This window comes from Pseudorasbora parva, chromosome 21 (assembly GCF_024679245.1).
Source record: "Pseudorasbora parva isolate DD20220531a chromosome 21, ASM2467924v1, whole genome shotgun sequence".
Taxonomy (NCBI): domain Eukaryota; kingdom Metazoa; phylum Chordata; class Actinopteri; order Cypriniformes; family Gobionidae; genus Pseudorasbora; species Pseudorasbora parva.
The window spans coordinates 10,865,939-10,881,427 of record NC_090192.1 but is presented as its reverse complement, the minus strand read 5'-3'; the positions used below and the strand labels follow the sequence as shown (position 1 = coordinate 10,881,427).

The 15,489-nt window shown below is 37.0% G+C and overlaps 1 protein-coding gene across 1 annotated transcript in view; it reads right to left on the bottom strand.

Annotated features, from left to right (window-relative positions):
* ppp1r9bb (protein phosphatase 1, regulatory subunit 9Bb) overlaps positions 1 to 15,489 on the bottom strand; it is a 40,465-nt gene that overhangs the window by 23,077 nt on the left and 1,899 nt on the right. The window lies entirely within an intron of this gene.

The window sequence follows — 15,489 nt, the reverse complement described above, 5'->3', positions numbered from 1 at the left end:
AAACTTTTACTTCACAACATTCTAAAACATAAGATTGTACTTTTTACTGCAGTACATTTCATATTGACTATCATGTAATACTTAATTACATAAAAAATGTAGTGCTGTATACTTTTACCCAAGTAAGTAATTCAAAGTTTTACTTGAGTAAGTTTTACAATTAAGAAAGTAATACATTTTTTATGTAATTAAGTATTAAAGGTAATGTAGTGAAGTAAAAGTTTTCCAAAGAAAACACTGATAAAGTATACTTAAAAATTAGTAGAAAGTAAAAAATACTCCAATACTGTCTGCTTCTGCTAACAAATGCATATGTGGGGGAGAGCGGGGCATAACCTAACCCAACGCTTTTTGACTGTCTCCGTTTGTGTAAATCCACTTGGATGTTTAGAGTATTTATTTTTCCCGCATTAGTTTCACACATGTCTAGTAAAATGACTTGGTTTTGTTTCATTAATACAGTGTATATTTTTCTTGACTTACCCCGAAAGAATGGAAGTGAAATGTGACAACATGCCCCATAGTGAGGGGCTCGATGTAACATGACCAAATGACAGATTAAAATGTTACCTGATACAGTCAAAAAAATATCCAAAACAAACTAAAATATTTTGTCAATAAAATAAAATTTTAAATAAAATAGCCTATAATGGCATTTTCTAATCATTAAAAACATTTAAAAAATTGAGTTTGACAACAAACACATCGCTAAATACAGCTATACAGAATAATAATAAAAAATAACAAGAATTCATTTCTGAACATTGACTCTCATTATTCAACTTTTTCTCATGGTTTCTCAAAATAATTAATAAAAGTATAGAATATAATAGGGGCTTACTGTAACGCAGTGTTACAACACACCCCATCTGCGCGACTGGGATTTAAACCGTGGCTCGTGTCTTCTGCTATTAGATCAGCATTAGAGAACCATCTCAACTCTTAAATAACAGATATAAGATTCAAATGATATCAGATTTGTCATATTTTGAATAAACACACACAAAAAAAACAATATATATGGTTAAATAATGCTATGGTTAAATAAATGTTTAGTGATATCTTACAGAATTTTTAATTTTAGCGCAATTTTTCTCACTATATACTGTTGATATGGCAACTAGTAAATACTGTAAGTTTCGTCATCCTGGCATGTGTGGAAAGTTTTTTAACCATGTGTAAAACCAAGTGATTTCTGGCAACATCACGGATATTAGCTCAAATAGCTGTACTGTACCTCATTCAAAGAATGTTTTCTCAGAACAAATATGCAAATTACATGCCAAAAATAGCTTATTGTTGAATTTAGGCAGTTATTCCTGAACACCGTCTATTTCCTGCTGATCTAACGCTTTTTAGGGAATAATGTAGCATATGGTAAGAGACTGCAAAGCAGCTGGATTTTATTATGTGCTGAGATTGAGTGAAGAATGAGAGATGGAAGAATTAACCGCTCCTGCTGTTCAAATAGGATTAACTTGCACTAAATAATATTTATACGCAACCTATAAACACCTCTGTGTTTTAATTATATATGATGCAAATCTTATTAAAATCCATTAATAAGCACCATTTGTAAGCACCATTTGTAAGTTGAAGGCTGAAATGTAAAGTAGGGCAAAGCCACCTTGATGTGAGTACAGTCAAACTTCCCTCCCCTCAGGGGCCGAGGTGTGAGGAATGTCCCTCTGTCTCACTCTCAGACAGTTCTGGGTTGTCTGCATGATCATGATATATCTGTCAGTTTTCCACAGAAATGGCTCCAAATTCCAGGCCAAATTCACTGCCACACATTCATTCCATACCCAAGCCAAGATTCTTTACCCCTGTTTCTTGGCATTCCTGATATTAACAGAAAATTTGACTTTAAATAATGTATTATTTTCCATGCAATTACAATGAATGGCCTTGAAAAGCCTCAAAAGGAAGTACCCTAAAATGATTATAATTTTAAAAAGCAGCCATAATACCACACTGAAGGGGATCTTATGTAACATTAAAAAAAAATCGTTCCTCTTACAAAGCTTTTGTATTGTCACATGAGCTTCATTTTTATTCCCCTTTTTATGATATGGTTTATGGTGCCTTTTAATTTTACAGTCTTGGTTCTAAAAAAGGTATCTTTTTTTATTTTGGGATGAAACATGACCCAGATATTTCTTAGAGAGTTACACTCACATACTTATAACTTAGGCCATGTCCACACTAATACATTTTCATTTGAAAACGTTTATTTTTCTCTCCGTTTTGGCCTTCCGTCCACATTGAGACAGCGTTTTAAGTCAATGAAAACGTATCGTTTAGAAAACGCTCTCCAAAGCGGATAAATTTGAAAATGCCGTCTTCGCGTCATAGTGTGGACTGTGAAAACGGAGGCTTTTTAATACGATGACGCATTTTTAGCCATGTGATGCAGTCATATGACCAATTCACGGCATATTTATTTTGGCACATCTCCCAGTCTACATTTTCACTTGCTTTTAGTACTTTATATTCATGTGTTACTCGCAGCAACAACTCCACCTCACTGTCGACCCATTTAAAAAACTCAGTGCCTTTTCTCAACATTGCCGCAAAATTTCAAAGAGCAAATAAACGAGTAGCAGTAATGGCACAAGTCGAAGAGTTTTGGATTTGCACATGCGCAATAAGGGGATGTAAGCGTTTTCAGACATTTCAGTGCAGATGAACATTTTTAGGAAAACGATTGAAAATGATAGTGTGGACGCGGAGCGTTTTTTAGACGAAGTTTTTAAATTCATCCGGATTAGTGTAGACATAGCCTAAGGGTGCGTCTCAATCAGTTGTCAGGGCACTCATCAGGGAGTCAGCCCATTGACTTATGTCCTGATCAGTGCCCTGACTAGTGAACTAGGGAGCTGATTGAGACGCAGGGTAAGAAAAATATGTTTCAACTTCACTCGAAGATTAAAAACAGGGCCCCTTGTACTGTGTTGATTTTTAACGGGTGTTTTACATATTTTGAATAAATTGTATTGTATTGTATTGTATTGTATTGTATTGTATTGTATTGTATTGTATTGTATTGTATTGTATTGTATTGTATTGTGTCTTGGGGTTAAAGGAAATGTCCATAAACATACCTTTTTTTTTCCCCGACTCTTTTTTTCTTACAGTGTTACTATTAAAAAATACGAATTTGTTACATTTATATAGCGCTTTTCTTGGAACTCAAAGCACTTTACATGGAAGGGGAGAGTCTCCTCAACCACCACCAATGTGCAACATCCACCTGGATGATGCTACAGCAGCCATATTGCACCAGAACACACGCTACACATCAGCTGATTGGTGGAGAGGAGACAGAGTGATGAAGCCAATCAGTGTATGGGGATGATTAGGAGGCCATGATGGACAGGGGCCAATGGGAAAATTTTGGCCATGATGTTGGGTTACACTCCAATCTTTTTTACAAAAGACATCCTGGAATTTTAATGACCACAGAGAGTCAGGTTCTCAGTTTAACATCTCCGAATAACGGAAACAGTGTAGAGTTAAATCATTCAAAAACTTTAATGGCCTCTCTCACCATGTTTATATCCAAGTTACATATACACTCACCTAAAGGATTATTAGGAACACCATACTAATACTGTGTTTGACCCCCTTTTGCCTTCAGAACTGCCTTAATTCTACGTGGCATTGATTTTAACAAGGTGCTGAAAGCATTCTTTAGAAATGTTGGCCCATATTGATAGGATAGCATCTTGTAGTTGATGGAGATTTGTGGGATGCACATCCAGGGCACGAAGCTCCCGTTCCACCACATCCCAAAGATGCTCTATTGGGTTGAGATCTGGTGACTGTGGGGGCCATTTTAGTACAGTGAACTCATTGTCATGTTCAAGAAACCAATTTGAAATGATTCAAGCTTTGTGACATGGTGCATTATCCTGCTGGAAGTAGCCATCAGAGGATGGGTACACGGTGGTCATAAAGGGATGGACATGGTCAGAAACAATGCTCAGGTAGGCCGTGGCATTTAAACTATGCCCAATTGGCACAAAAAGTCCTAAAGTGTGCCAAGAAAACATCCCCCACACCATTACACCACCACACTTGCCTGCACAGTGGTAACAAGTCATGATGGATCCATGTTCTCATTGTGTTTACGCCAAATTCTGACTCTACCATCTGAATGTCTCAAAAGAAATCGAGACTCATCAGACCAGGCAACATTTATCCAGTCTTTAACTGTCCAATTTTGGTGAGTTTGTGCAAATTGTAACCTCTTTTTCCTATTTGTAGTGGAGATGAGTGGTACCCAGTAGGTACCTGCATACTGGATGTTTTTCCTTTTTCACACCATTCTTTGTAATCCCTTGAATTGGTTGTGCATGAATTGATTCTGAACCAAAGGGTAAGGTGTAAAATATTTTGTATTACACACTTTTAGTGATGAAACACTGACTGTGTTCTGTGTAAAAGAGAGAAAAACAGAGAGGAAAAATGAAATTGTTTTGGAAGTTTAAGGGTTAATGCAAAATATTTAAGGGTTTGGTGAGCACGCCTTGCAGGGGAGGACCAACAGTGACAATAATGCTATTTATAAGCACTGCCAAGCCACGGAGAGAAAGAGAGACAGGGAAATGAGTGAAAGAGAAAGAGAGGAGAAAAATGGAATTACAATGGGAATGAGTAATTTGGAAAATAAAGGGAAGATGATGACCTAAAAGAATTCTAGATAAACTTGACTGACTTGACTGTTCATCCCAAACAAATCTAAGTTGAAGAAGGACACAGAGAGAAGACGTGAGCAAGCGAAAGAGGGGCAGAGAGAGAGAGGAAGGGAAGAAAATGAGAACAAAGCGGTTAGTGTGAGATCTGCCTTTTAGGTCAGCCTCAACTCTCCAGCCTAAAGAGTGGGAGAGAGAGAGGTTTAATAAAGACCCAACACCCTAGCCAGCACAACAGGCCTTGTGTTTGACGGAGAGCTGTTAAATTCATTTAGGGAGAAAAACTTTGTCCCAAATTCTGTCCCCAAATAAGAAAGGGGGTGAAAAAGGGACAGAAGGAGAGAGAGAGACAGAGAGAGTGACACGGCCACTTACTGACCAACACAAAAGCAGCCACAGCTTGGCAGCGACTGAATGCTGTCTCCTCGGCCTGCGGCTTCTATGTGATCTCACACACCAGTGAGAAACACTGTACAAAGACTCCAGATTGAGAACCGACTACATAAAAACAGTTTTTGCTTGATTTAATGGTTCTGGTTTTGCGCAGAAATTCGAGTGCAAAGTAAATGCTCTGCTTTTTTGACAGTGTCATCATAGACCAGAGTCCTACATGTGGGCAGGTATGCAACGGGTGAACCGCTAATATTTGATGTAAAGGGTGGAATAATATTTACGCTGTCATTTGTGGTGCGGGTCGGGAATCAATAGGCACAGGTGGACTGCGGGCCCAATATCCAAGACTATTTCGGAACCCACTGATAGGCAGCTGCTTTTAAAGGGATACTCCACAGCTTTTTCATATTAATGCTATCCCCTTAACTAAGACAAGTTGATACATACCTCTCTCGTCTGAGTGCGTGCACTTAATCTCTATGATGCGCAGTGAAAATCTGATAGCATTTAGCTTATCCAACTAAGCCCAGTTCATTCACTATGGTACCAAACAGAGATCAAGTTAGAAGCGACCAAACACCTCCACGTTTTCCCTATTTAAATACAGTTACACAAATAGTTGAACGACCAAGTATGGTGACACAAAATAAAACGTGGCGCTTTTCCAAGCGCGTTTAAAAAGATAACTATAATGTATGGCAATGGTAATAGCACTTCAAAGATTACTTCGACTCGGCGCAGTAAAAAGTCCCGTCTGAAAAATCCTCTCCTCCTGTTGACTGTTTGCAGATCGTGTCACCTCCTCTATCCAAAGGTCTCACATGCTCCAAAACCTCTATTTTTAGTAGGGAATCGTTCTTATTGTGCATATATAAAAAGTGTTGGGCCATCTGATAATCAGTATCACTGGTACGAACAGTATACTTATGCTCCGCCAATCGATCACGCAGACGTCTTTTAGTACGGCCTACATGAAACACATCCTTACATAGGCAAGATAAGCGATAAATGACAAATGTGGTGTTACAATTTATGAAATCATTTAGCTTGAATGTTTTGTTAGATTTAAAATCCACAAAGGTTTTCGAGGGGATGACATTACTACAATGGGGGCAGTTAATGCAATGGTATAACCCGATTGGTCTCTTTAGCCAACTTTCTTTCTTCTCAGGAGGAAGATAGCTATGTACCAACTTATCACGAAGAGTCTGGGCCCTTCTGTAAGAAATCAAGTCGATTAAAAACAGACCCCGTCAGGCTATGGCAGATGTGTCATTCAACCTATTGTAAGTCAATGTATCATCACAAGAGTCTTGAAAATATATTATGAAGTTTGAAAAGTTACCTAGTGCTGATTTAAATAAATGCCTATACTCTGCATCTTTAAAGGGAGGGTGAAATGCTGTTTCATGCATACTGAGCTTTTTACACTGTTATAGACTTGGATTCCCATCCTAAACATAGACAAAGTTTCAAAAACTAATGTTGGACTTTTGATGGAGCATTTCTGTGTCAAAAAAACTCCTTCCGGTTTCTCAAAGGTTTTGGAGAGTTTTTTTCGCGTGACTAGAGCGAGAGAGGGAATGCATGCCCATAAACACTCGCTCAGGTGCAGATGCACTCGTCCGTGAACACTTATGTAGTTATAGTCCGCGTCGCGCTCCACTTTATTCCTATGGGTGACATCAAGCGACTTCAACGCTTCAGCACAGCATTCCGGGAAGGCAGCGCTGCATTTGAACCGGTTTGAACGCAGAAATGACGGGAAGCTTCACAACATCGCTTCAGTCGCGTCGCAAAGTGGATTTCCACGGTCACTGCTGTCACAGGACTTCACCAAATCATACCAAAGAAGTGTGTTTTTGACGGAGCGGTCCCAGCGATAAAGGTTCGGTCCTGCTTTGGAAGCAGCCGGTGAGTAAAACTGCTTCAAATGTCTATGCTGTTGGCTATCGTCGCGTGAGTAAACATCAGTAAACGACACGATCGTGTGCTTCGTCCTTCAAATGCGCTAACGGTTACTCCATTGCTGTTCTATGTATAACGTTACACTAGTCTGACGTTACTGCTAAGGTTTAGTCGCATACAATAGTCCATAAACCGAATCATGTCCTCATAAACTGCGAGTAAAGACACACAAATGTTGACAGGCCACTAAATACAGTACATAGACGGACGTCCTGCTGTTGCTGTTTCTCCTGTTCAATTTATTTCTGCCTCCGAATCTGATTCTGGATCATATCTATTAGCTGAGATCGATAGCCATGGGTTTCTCCACGCTTGAGGACGTCACCGCTTTGTGCGCACTCCGAAAAGACTTGGTACAGCCTATATTTCTTTTATAAATAGAATAAAACTAAAGACTTTTCGGAGATATGAAGGATGCAATACTACTCTATAGGTCCTCAAGATTAACATGCGATTGACTGAAACTGAGTGTTTTACCCCCCCCCCCCCCCCCCCCTTTAAGTACTATTTGTTAATATACTTTGCTAATATACTTTGCTAATATAATAAACACATTTATTAATATATTTTCAAAATGTAAAGTTAAGATGATTTGTTCTCATAAGGTAAAAAATATAGTTTGTACTACCCATAACATGATTTTAAAATAATGCTCATTGTACATCATGATCTTATGCATAATTTGAAGTGATCTTATGTATTGTTGTTAAATATAAATGAGTTATTTTCACATGGATTTTGATTTGATTGATAACTCATCACTTAATGCAAGAAAATGATGTATATAGGTAGCACAACTCTACTTCCGCTCTGTGGCTGCTGTTCTGGTGCTTCCATTGCAGTTCTGCAGCTCAGCCTGCTTGTTATTAGAGAAATTATGTAGTGATTATTTTCACCAACAGAGGGGGCTTCTACATAGGTCAACTATTCAAGCTAAAGTAACAACCTGTCCTCCAAAAAATGTGACTCTATAGGTCGATTTTCAAGCACCTTATTACGACCAAGGGGGTAATCTAGCACTCGGAAAGCGTTCCACCCATAGGGGCGGCCATTGCTAACCAAGCCATCACCTGCTGTTAGCATCCCATTGACTCCCATTCATTTTTGCGTCATTTTAACAGTGAATAACTTTACATCTGAAGCGTTTAAAGACTCCATTTGTCCATTGTTTATTTCTATAGAAACACGACAATGTATAAAAGGCTCCATTACCTTGTATCTTACACTATCAACCCGTAGAAGCTGTTTTTGTAAAAATAGGCTAACGGTTGCGTCATAACCAACGTGACTCTGTCGCACAGTAGAGAAATTACCGTATAAACAGGAGGAGACGTTTGCAGGCAATCTTTTACTGTCTATGAGACAGTCGGGGGGACGTGGAGACATAAAGTCCGATAAAGTCAAGGGAGAAGAATGGGGAGAAGCAGATAGTGAGTGAAAAGCAACGGGACCATACATTTAAACAACATGATTCAGATTTCACTTTCCACAACTACTAGAAGACTTACAACTGTCAGACAGGTTGCTCACATCACATCTACGTTGTCAAGGCTCAGTCTGAGCCTGCGCAGTTCACTCAACCATCAGGAAGTGAGTGCTTCTAATTGACTTCAATTTTTGCCGTTGAAGTCTATGGGATCGCTGTGTCCATTTGTTTTACTGTCTATGATTACGACCTATATTTAGGTTTTAAAGTCATGCGCCCTCTAGCTGGTGTAAAAATAATGACAGTGTCGTGTTACGTCTGACATGACTGTCGTTAACAATCAAAATGCAATGTGTGGACTTTTTAACACCATTTGTCATATTTCCATTTAGCAAAAATATATTTTGTGATTTACATCTACACCCACCCCATGCCTAAACCTACCCAGTGAATTATAGTGCATACACACTTTATGAGCAAGTGTTTCCTGGGATCTAACTCACGATCGGATGATCACATGGTGTTGTATATAGCAATGCTTTACCAACTGAGCCATGCAAAACCTGAAATATTAAGCAGATAAAAGGGAATATTTCAAGGAAGTGACAAACAAACTATATAGGCGTATTGGTTGGAGGACATGTTGCAACGTAATGCAATTTCAATGTACTATATAACCAGGGTTGCACATAACTGGTGCGCAGGTGCCCATGTGTGGTGAAAATAAATGATGCGCAGCAGAAAACAGGGAGAGAAGCACTTTTGAGTACCAACATTTTTGGGGACGTTCGCTTACTGCAGTAGGATTTTTCTGGGATCTCTGGGAAGACAGCAATCATGATTATAAGTGTCATGATTCAGTAATGCAACGGATCGGAGTTGATCCGTTATCCGTGTGGACCAGGCCCCAACGTTCAGCACACATGTGATTTGCGAATTATCTGCCAAGTCGTTTTTTCTTGCCAATTTACACATTCAAACCAAAAACGGGACTTGCTGTTATCAGTACGCGCAGCTACACACACCCGAGCGCACGCACGCAGACAAAACTGAAAGGTAGAGAGGCGCATTTCAGACAGCGCCAAATTGATTCTTCTTTTGCGTTTACTAGCTCTTGAACGGACACACAAAATTATATAAAAATACCTCTGCAAGTATTCTTATAAGGTCATGTCATAAGTGAACAGTTAAGAAATGCACATCAGTATATTCGGTCCGTGCATTCGGTCTTTAAAGTGACAGCAGCTATTTGCAGCAGTTTCCTGCTGTTGTCTGTTATCCTAGAAATCTAGACGCACCCTAGAGGCAACGGCAGATGTGTTATAGCTCCGCTTCACCTTCTTCTTTGCTCTGGTTGGTCGTAGCGCTATCCTATCGCGTGCAGAGGGAATTTGAAAGACAACCGTTTATCGCACCCCTCGGATTGAGCCCTGCCAATGGTGTGTTCCCAGACCCAACATTTTGATGTAGGTCTGGCTTGTCAAGCTAGTTGTCTGTGTCATTAATGTTAATAAAGTAAAATAAATATTTAACTTAATTTCTGCAGCAAACAAATGTGTGTTTTTTTTTTTTTTTTACATTTAAGCAGCTTTTAGGATATAAGTGTGCCTTCCAAAATGTCTGCACAAAGCAGCATCTAAAAAAACTAATAAAAAGTGATGTGCCCCCCTGTATATAATGGTGCCTGAACAGGGTGCAATATTGTTTTGCATACAAATTTAAGCTTTCTAAAATGTTACATACACGTGGATGAGTGTACTATGTGTAACTGTAAAGATTACACCCCAATATGTATAAATAAATTAAAATTACACTTGAAATGGTTATATTTGCTGAAACCACATAGCTTTTGCTTAATATTAGCCTAAAATCTAAATAATATAACTTTTTCTGTAATTAATCGTGATTGAACATTCAATGTTATTTTTTTATTGTAATATTTTTACACTGAATCTCAACAAATAATGTAGAAACAACATAAAGTCATGAACTGAGAAATAAATTTGTCCTTGATCTTTTGACGTCATTGTACTATCAAAATATCCTGTAAGTCTCAAAACATAACCTCCTCGGCAGTCCAAAAACAGATTTTATTGAAACCAACCAAGAGCATATGGCTGAAGGGGAATGAGCGATAGCCACAGTGAGCTACAGTCAGACAATGGAACAAAATGACTTTCTCTCCTGGAAAATCTTTCTCTCATCCTTAATTCTGTATTATTATTATTTTTCACACTGACTTAAAAAATGTTCTGGCTTATTTAAAAAAAAAAAAAAAAACTTTACTCATAAAAAAACCAAAGGAGACTGAGTTTGGTTCTCACAGGGACATTTGTTTCAAAGAAGCTGTTTCTGTGGGTTTCTTCTATTTATCAGATTCACTAGAAATCTACCCTCACTTTCTTCTATTCATAGGATAGCTATTTTTACTCTCATCACTGACAGGAGGGGGTTAATCATGTTTTCACATTCCCTCTATCTGAAAGACTCACACCTTTCTCTCAGATGCATAATAGGGTTGCATAATGTTCACGCTTTTAGGCGTCCGCACAGAAACAGGAAGCTCATAATTACTTTATGCTTGATATATTTGTAATTATACATCAATGAAAACCTTTTTTTATAATCTTAGTTGTCTAAATAATGTCTAATTTGCACGAATTGTAAACATTTTTTACATTTCTATTAAGCGCGGATGTAATACCAAGATGTAAATAAGGTAATATTATGTAAATCTTGAACCATTGTGAAAAATAAGTGTGCAAAATTGTTCTGAATGTGTTCTTAAAGGACTCATGAACTAGATTTTTATATATATATATATATATATATATATATATATATATATATATATATATATATATATATATATATATATATATATTGTTATATTGTATTATATATATATATTGTTGTCTGAGGCCAAATTATGACGTTTGCGTGGTATTTACATTCAAAGCATCATAATGAATAAGTAATAGGTTAATTTCTACCCTGTAATAGTTTAATATGAAAAAGTGGAGAAGTATCCCTTTAAAGGAGTACTTCAGCGCTGGGAAGATGAATCTGTATTTAAACTGGGTCATCAATGCAGTAGAAATGTGAAATTATTTTTGAATTTGGTGCCTTCTAGACTGAGAAAAGACCGAAAATGTATTTTTGTCCCATGGGGAATAAAGACTACAATTCCCAGAATGCTTCGCTGCCCTGTGAGGCCATTCCCAACGCCACCAACTTTATTAATGTGACTGAGTTAGAGAAGACACTACATTAAAAACTGAACGTGTCTGTTCAATATAAAGATTGAGTCTCCGCGCGAGTATCACAGCACTGAGCACTAACTGCAGGAGTGATGAGAGCTGAGGTAATCGCGACTACACTCGCGGCATACATTCACAACGCAAGTTCAGTCTGGCGCGTTTCAGTTCATGCCTTTGCAAGCTTAACTTTCATAGAAATGAATTTGAGAAGTTAAAAGACTTACATTGCTCACCATAGCTCTGTTTAAATGATCCTGTAGCTGCAACCTAAACTCTCTCTGCAAGCTGAGTGTAATCTCCCATCCCCCATGCGCGGATTCAATACATGCGGAAATGGCTCCCTCTGCTGGCTGTAGTCTTTAGCCTCTGGGTAAACATTCCTCCTATGATGCAAAAATCGTCAATTTGCATCATAGGAGGAATTTTTCCAGAAATAAAATGCATAAATCTCTCGTCTCAGGGAGATATGAGGGGGGAAAGCACAATAATTTGAATATACCCCAGGGTTTCTACTGATACAAAGCCATATGCTAATCGCTGAAGTAACCCTTTAAGTGAGTTTACATCAAATCTATATATTTAAAAAATAAAAATAAAAAAAACTTGCAGATAATATAATATTAAATAAAGGCCACGTAAGTGTACCTAAAGAAAGTCCAGTTTCATGGCACACCTTTTTAAAAAGTGCATTTTGTAACAATATCAAATTAACAAATGTCATGCTTTAAAGAAGTACACTTATTTTCATGATAATTTATCATTTTAACTGCAGTGTGTCATTCAATATCACATTTAAAGTTGATAGATATATTTTAAATGCACTGCATTGCAACTTTGTAATTTAAAAAAAAAATGTTATTACAAGCATTTTTTTATAAATAGTTTCAACAGAAATTACATTAAAGTATATTTTAGCAGAAATTCTTGTTACTACATTTGGTAACCATATTTCAAAGGCTATTTCAAATTATTGAAATAGTTTATATTACAATTTAAATAATGCATTTTAATTTTAACATGCAGCTAAGTGTATGAAAATATTACAGTCAGTTAGCTCTAAAGTATATTATTTTATTCTTTTAACACTTAAATATATGTTTTTTTCATAATAAGTATGCTAAAGTATAGTTATTTTTCACAAGATTATATGTTATGGTGAGATTATATGTTAAGATTAAATGTTATATCCTGAGTTATAAATCGCTTTGGATAAAAGTGTCTGCTAAATGCATAAATGTAAATATAGTGTTATTGGTGAGACTGAGCATATTTTACATTAATAGCTAACAGTTTTCTTCAGAAAGCTGCAAAAGAATTGCCATGATTTGCTCCTTGAAATTGCTAGTCTGTGACAGGTTGTACTATATATATATATAGTTTATGAGGAGGAAGGACATTCTCAATTCTAGAGAGAATTTTATTGGACCCAGGGTCCTGAAAGGATCTGTTGGTAAATGTTGGTTCGGTTTCATGTTTATAAAGATATAGACAGAACCAGCTAAATCCTGATCACAAGCAGGCCTGCTGGGCTGATCAGACACATGTCTGAGGTATGTTTGTTACCTCAGCCATTGATGTCAGGTCAGCATTTGTCCTAGATAAATGTCACACCTAATCCAAGAGAGGAAGCCCTTAGGAAATAATAAATGCCAAGACAAACCGACTGACAGTCTGTATTATGCTATATTCTATTCAACTCATTCAGTCTGTTCCAGTCTGCAGCCTCTAAACGCGTACCAACAGTAACAGTAGTGACGAGACTTCTACAAGAACCAACACATAACAGACTGAATTATATAATGTGTGGAGTTCATTCATTCACATACACCAGTCCCCAGGCGACCATTTTAAGTGAACCAGACCCAACACATTCACATTAATGAACATGAAATAAACAGAAGCCAAAAAAAAAAAAACACATAACAAAAAACTAACACAAAAACACAGTTCATTTAAATAAAGACTAATCAAATGCTTTTTCAAAGTATACCTTTATGGGGCTATTATAACAATCTTAGCACATGGCGCAAGTGCACTTTTGCTAGTTTAACGACGGAAAAAAATGTTGTTAAACGTTAGACGCATGGTCCAGAAGGGTTGTATCTAGTCTAATATAAGTCATGGATGTGTTTTGGACGTAACTTGCAATTAACTCAGAGTCATCTGCCATTCCCTTTAAAAGCCAGTTGCGCTTGCACCATGTTTGTGTGCTGCTGCGTGTCCCTCTGTGTGTAATAAGCAGATTGTACACGCGTTATACACCTTCCTATAGGCACATATTACTAACGTGCCCTTTAAATAACAAAAAAAATAATAATAATTTAGACCAGGTTTCAGTTGGTCAATGGCGCAGTTGTTTTCAGTTGCCTCAAAATGCACCTGAATACAACTTGTTTCTGAAAATCATTTAAATTTTGATCTATTCTGGGATATAGAGTGCACAATTCAAATGAACTACTATTATAGTACTGTTATGTATCATAAAGGACTTTTTGTCTTTTTTTTTAGCTACTTGTGGTACGTCTCAACATTTTTGATCCAGAGGCATCCTGTTAATGTCTAGCACCACATGTTGGCCCCCAATAGGCTATTATAGATATTTCTGCAGTAATTATGGCAACAACAAAAAAATTATCAACAGAAAATGGAAGTATTGATATATTAAAGAAATTAATACATTCATTCATTCATTTTGTGTTTCAAGTACTATGTGCTCTTCAATATTAACAGTGGTTACTAAAGGCCCACTGAAGTGTCTTGAAATGCGCAGCATTATTCAATCTGTTGATGTAATTTCCTCTGAAACAGGAAGACAGTAAGGGACATATTGAATAGCTCCTCCCCTTTTTTAAATAGCCAATAGCATATGATCTTATATTACGCAGCCGCAGTTTCCTCTTAATCTCTAAGCGTTTTTCCTCCTAATCTCCTCCATATTGCTTTAAAATACAGAATTCTGTACAGAATTCAAACGGGTCTGATATGTTTTCTGATCTACTCTGCGCTATCATGTATCCTTACTGAAGCATACCCTGTGCACTGTGGCAGTCCCCTTGACACTAACGTGAAACCAGACTTCATTCGCCCCAATGGAAAACATATGAAGTGTCTGAATCGTTCCAGATCCCCTTTATAGTGCACTGTGTGCCAATCACCCTGTAGAAAATTGTAAATGTGTGAACAAGTGACCGTTTTTAGTGACGCAGCTTCAGCGTCTATTTATAATGTAGGGGGCAGGACGCGTATTATAGAGAGCATTTGATTGGACAGAAAATCTGATGAGAAACTGAAGTGCAGGATGATGTCAAAGTCATTGATCCATAATGGCGTAAGTGAGAGATTGTACATTTTGAATGCTTAAATCTACTAAATGCAAATGTTGTCGTTGTTTTGGAGCACACTAGCTTATAGAAAAAAGCAAGGCTAACATATTCATACTAAAAGCCAAAAAACTTCCATTTTGATTTCATGGGGACTTCAAGATAGAAAAAGCAACATGATTTCCGTTTACACCTTTGTATTGTATAGAATTTTAAGTAATATATATATATATATATATATATATATATATATATATATATATATATATATATATATATATATATATATATATATATATATATATATATATAACAATTACTAAATAACACTTAAGTCAATAACAATTCAACTGAATGGGCAGCTTAGATGTTCTGCAAAATATCTTATTTTGCATTCTGTGGAAGAAAGAACTTCGTACTGGTTT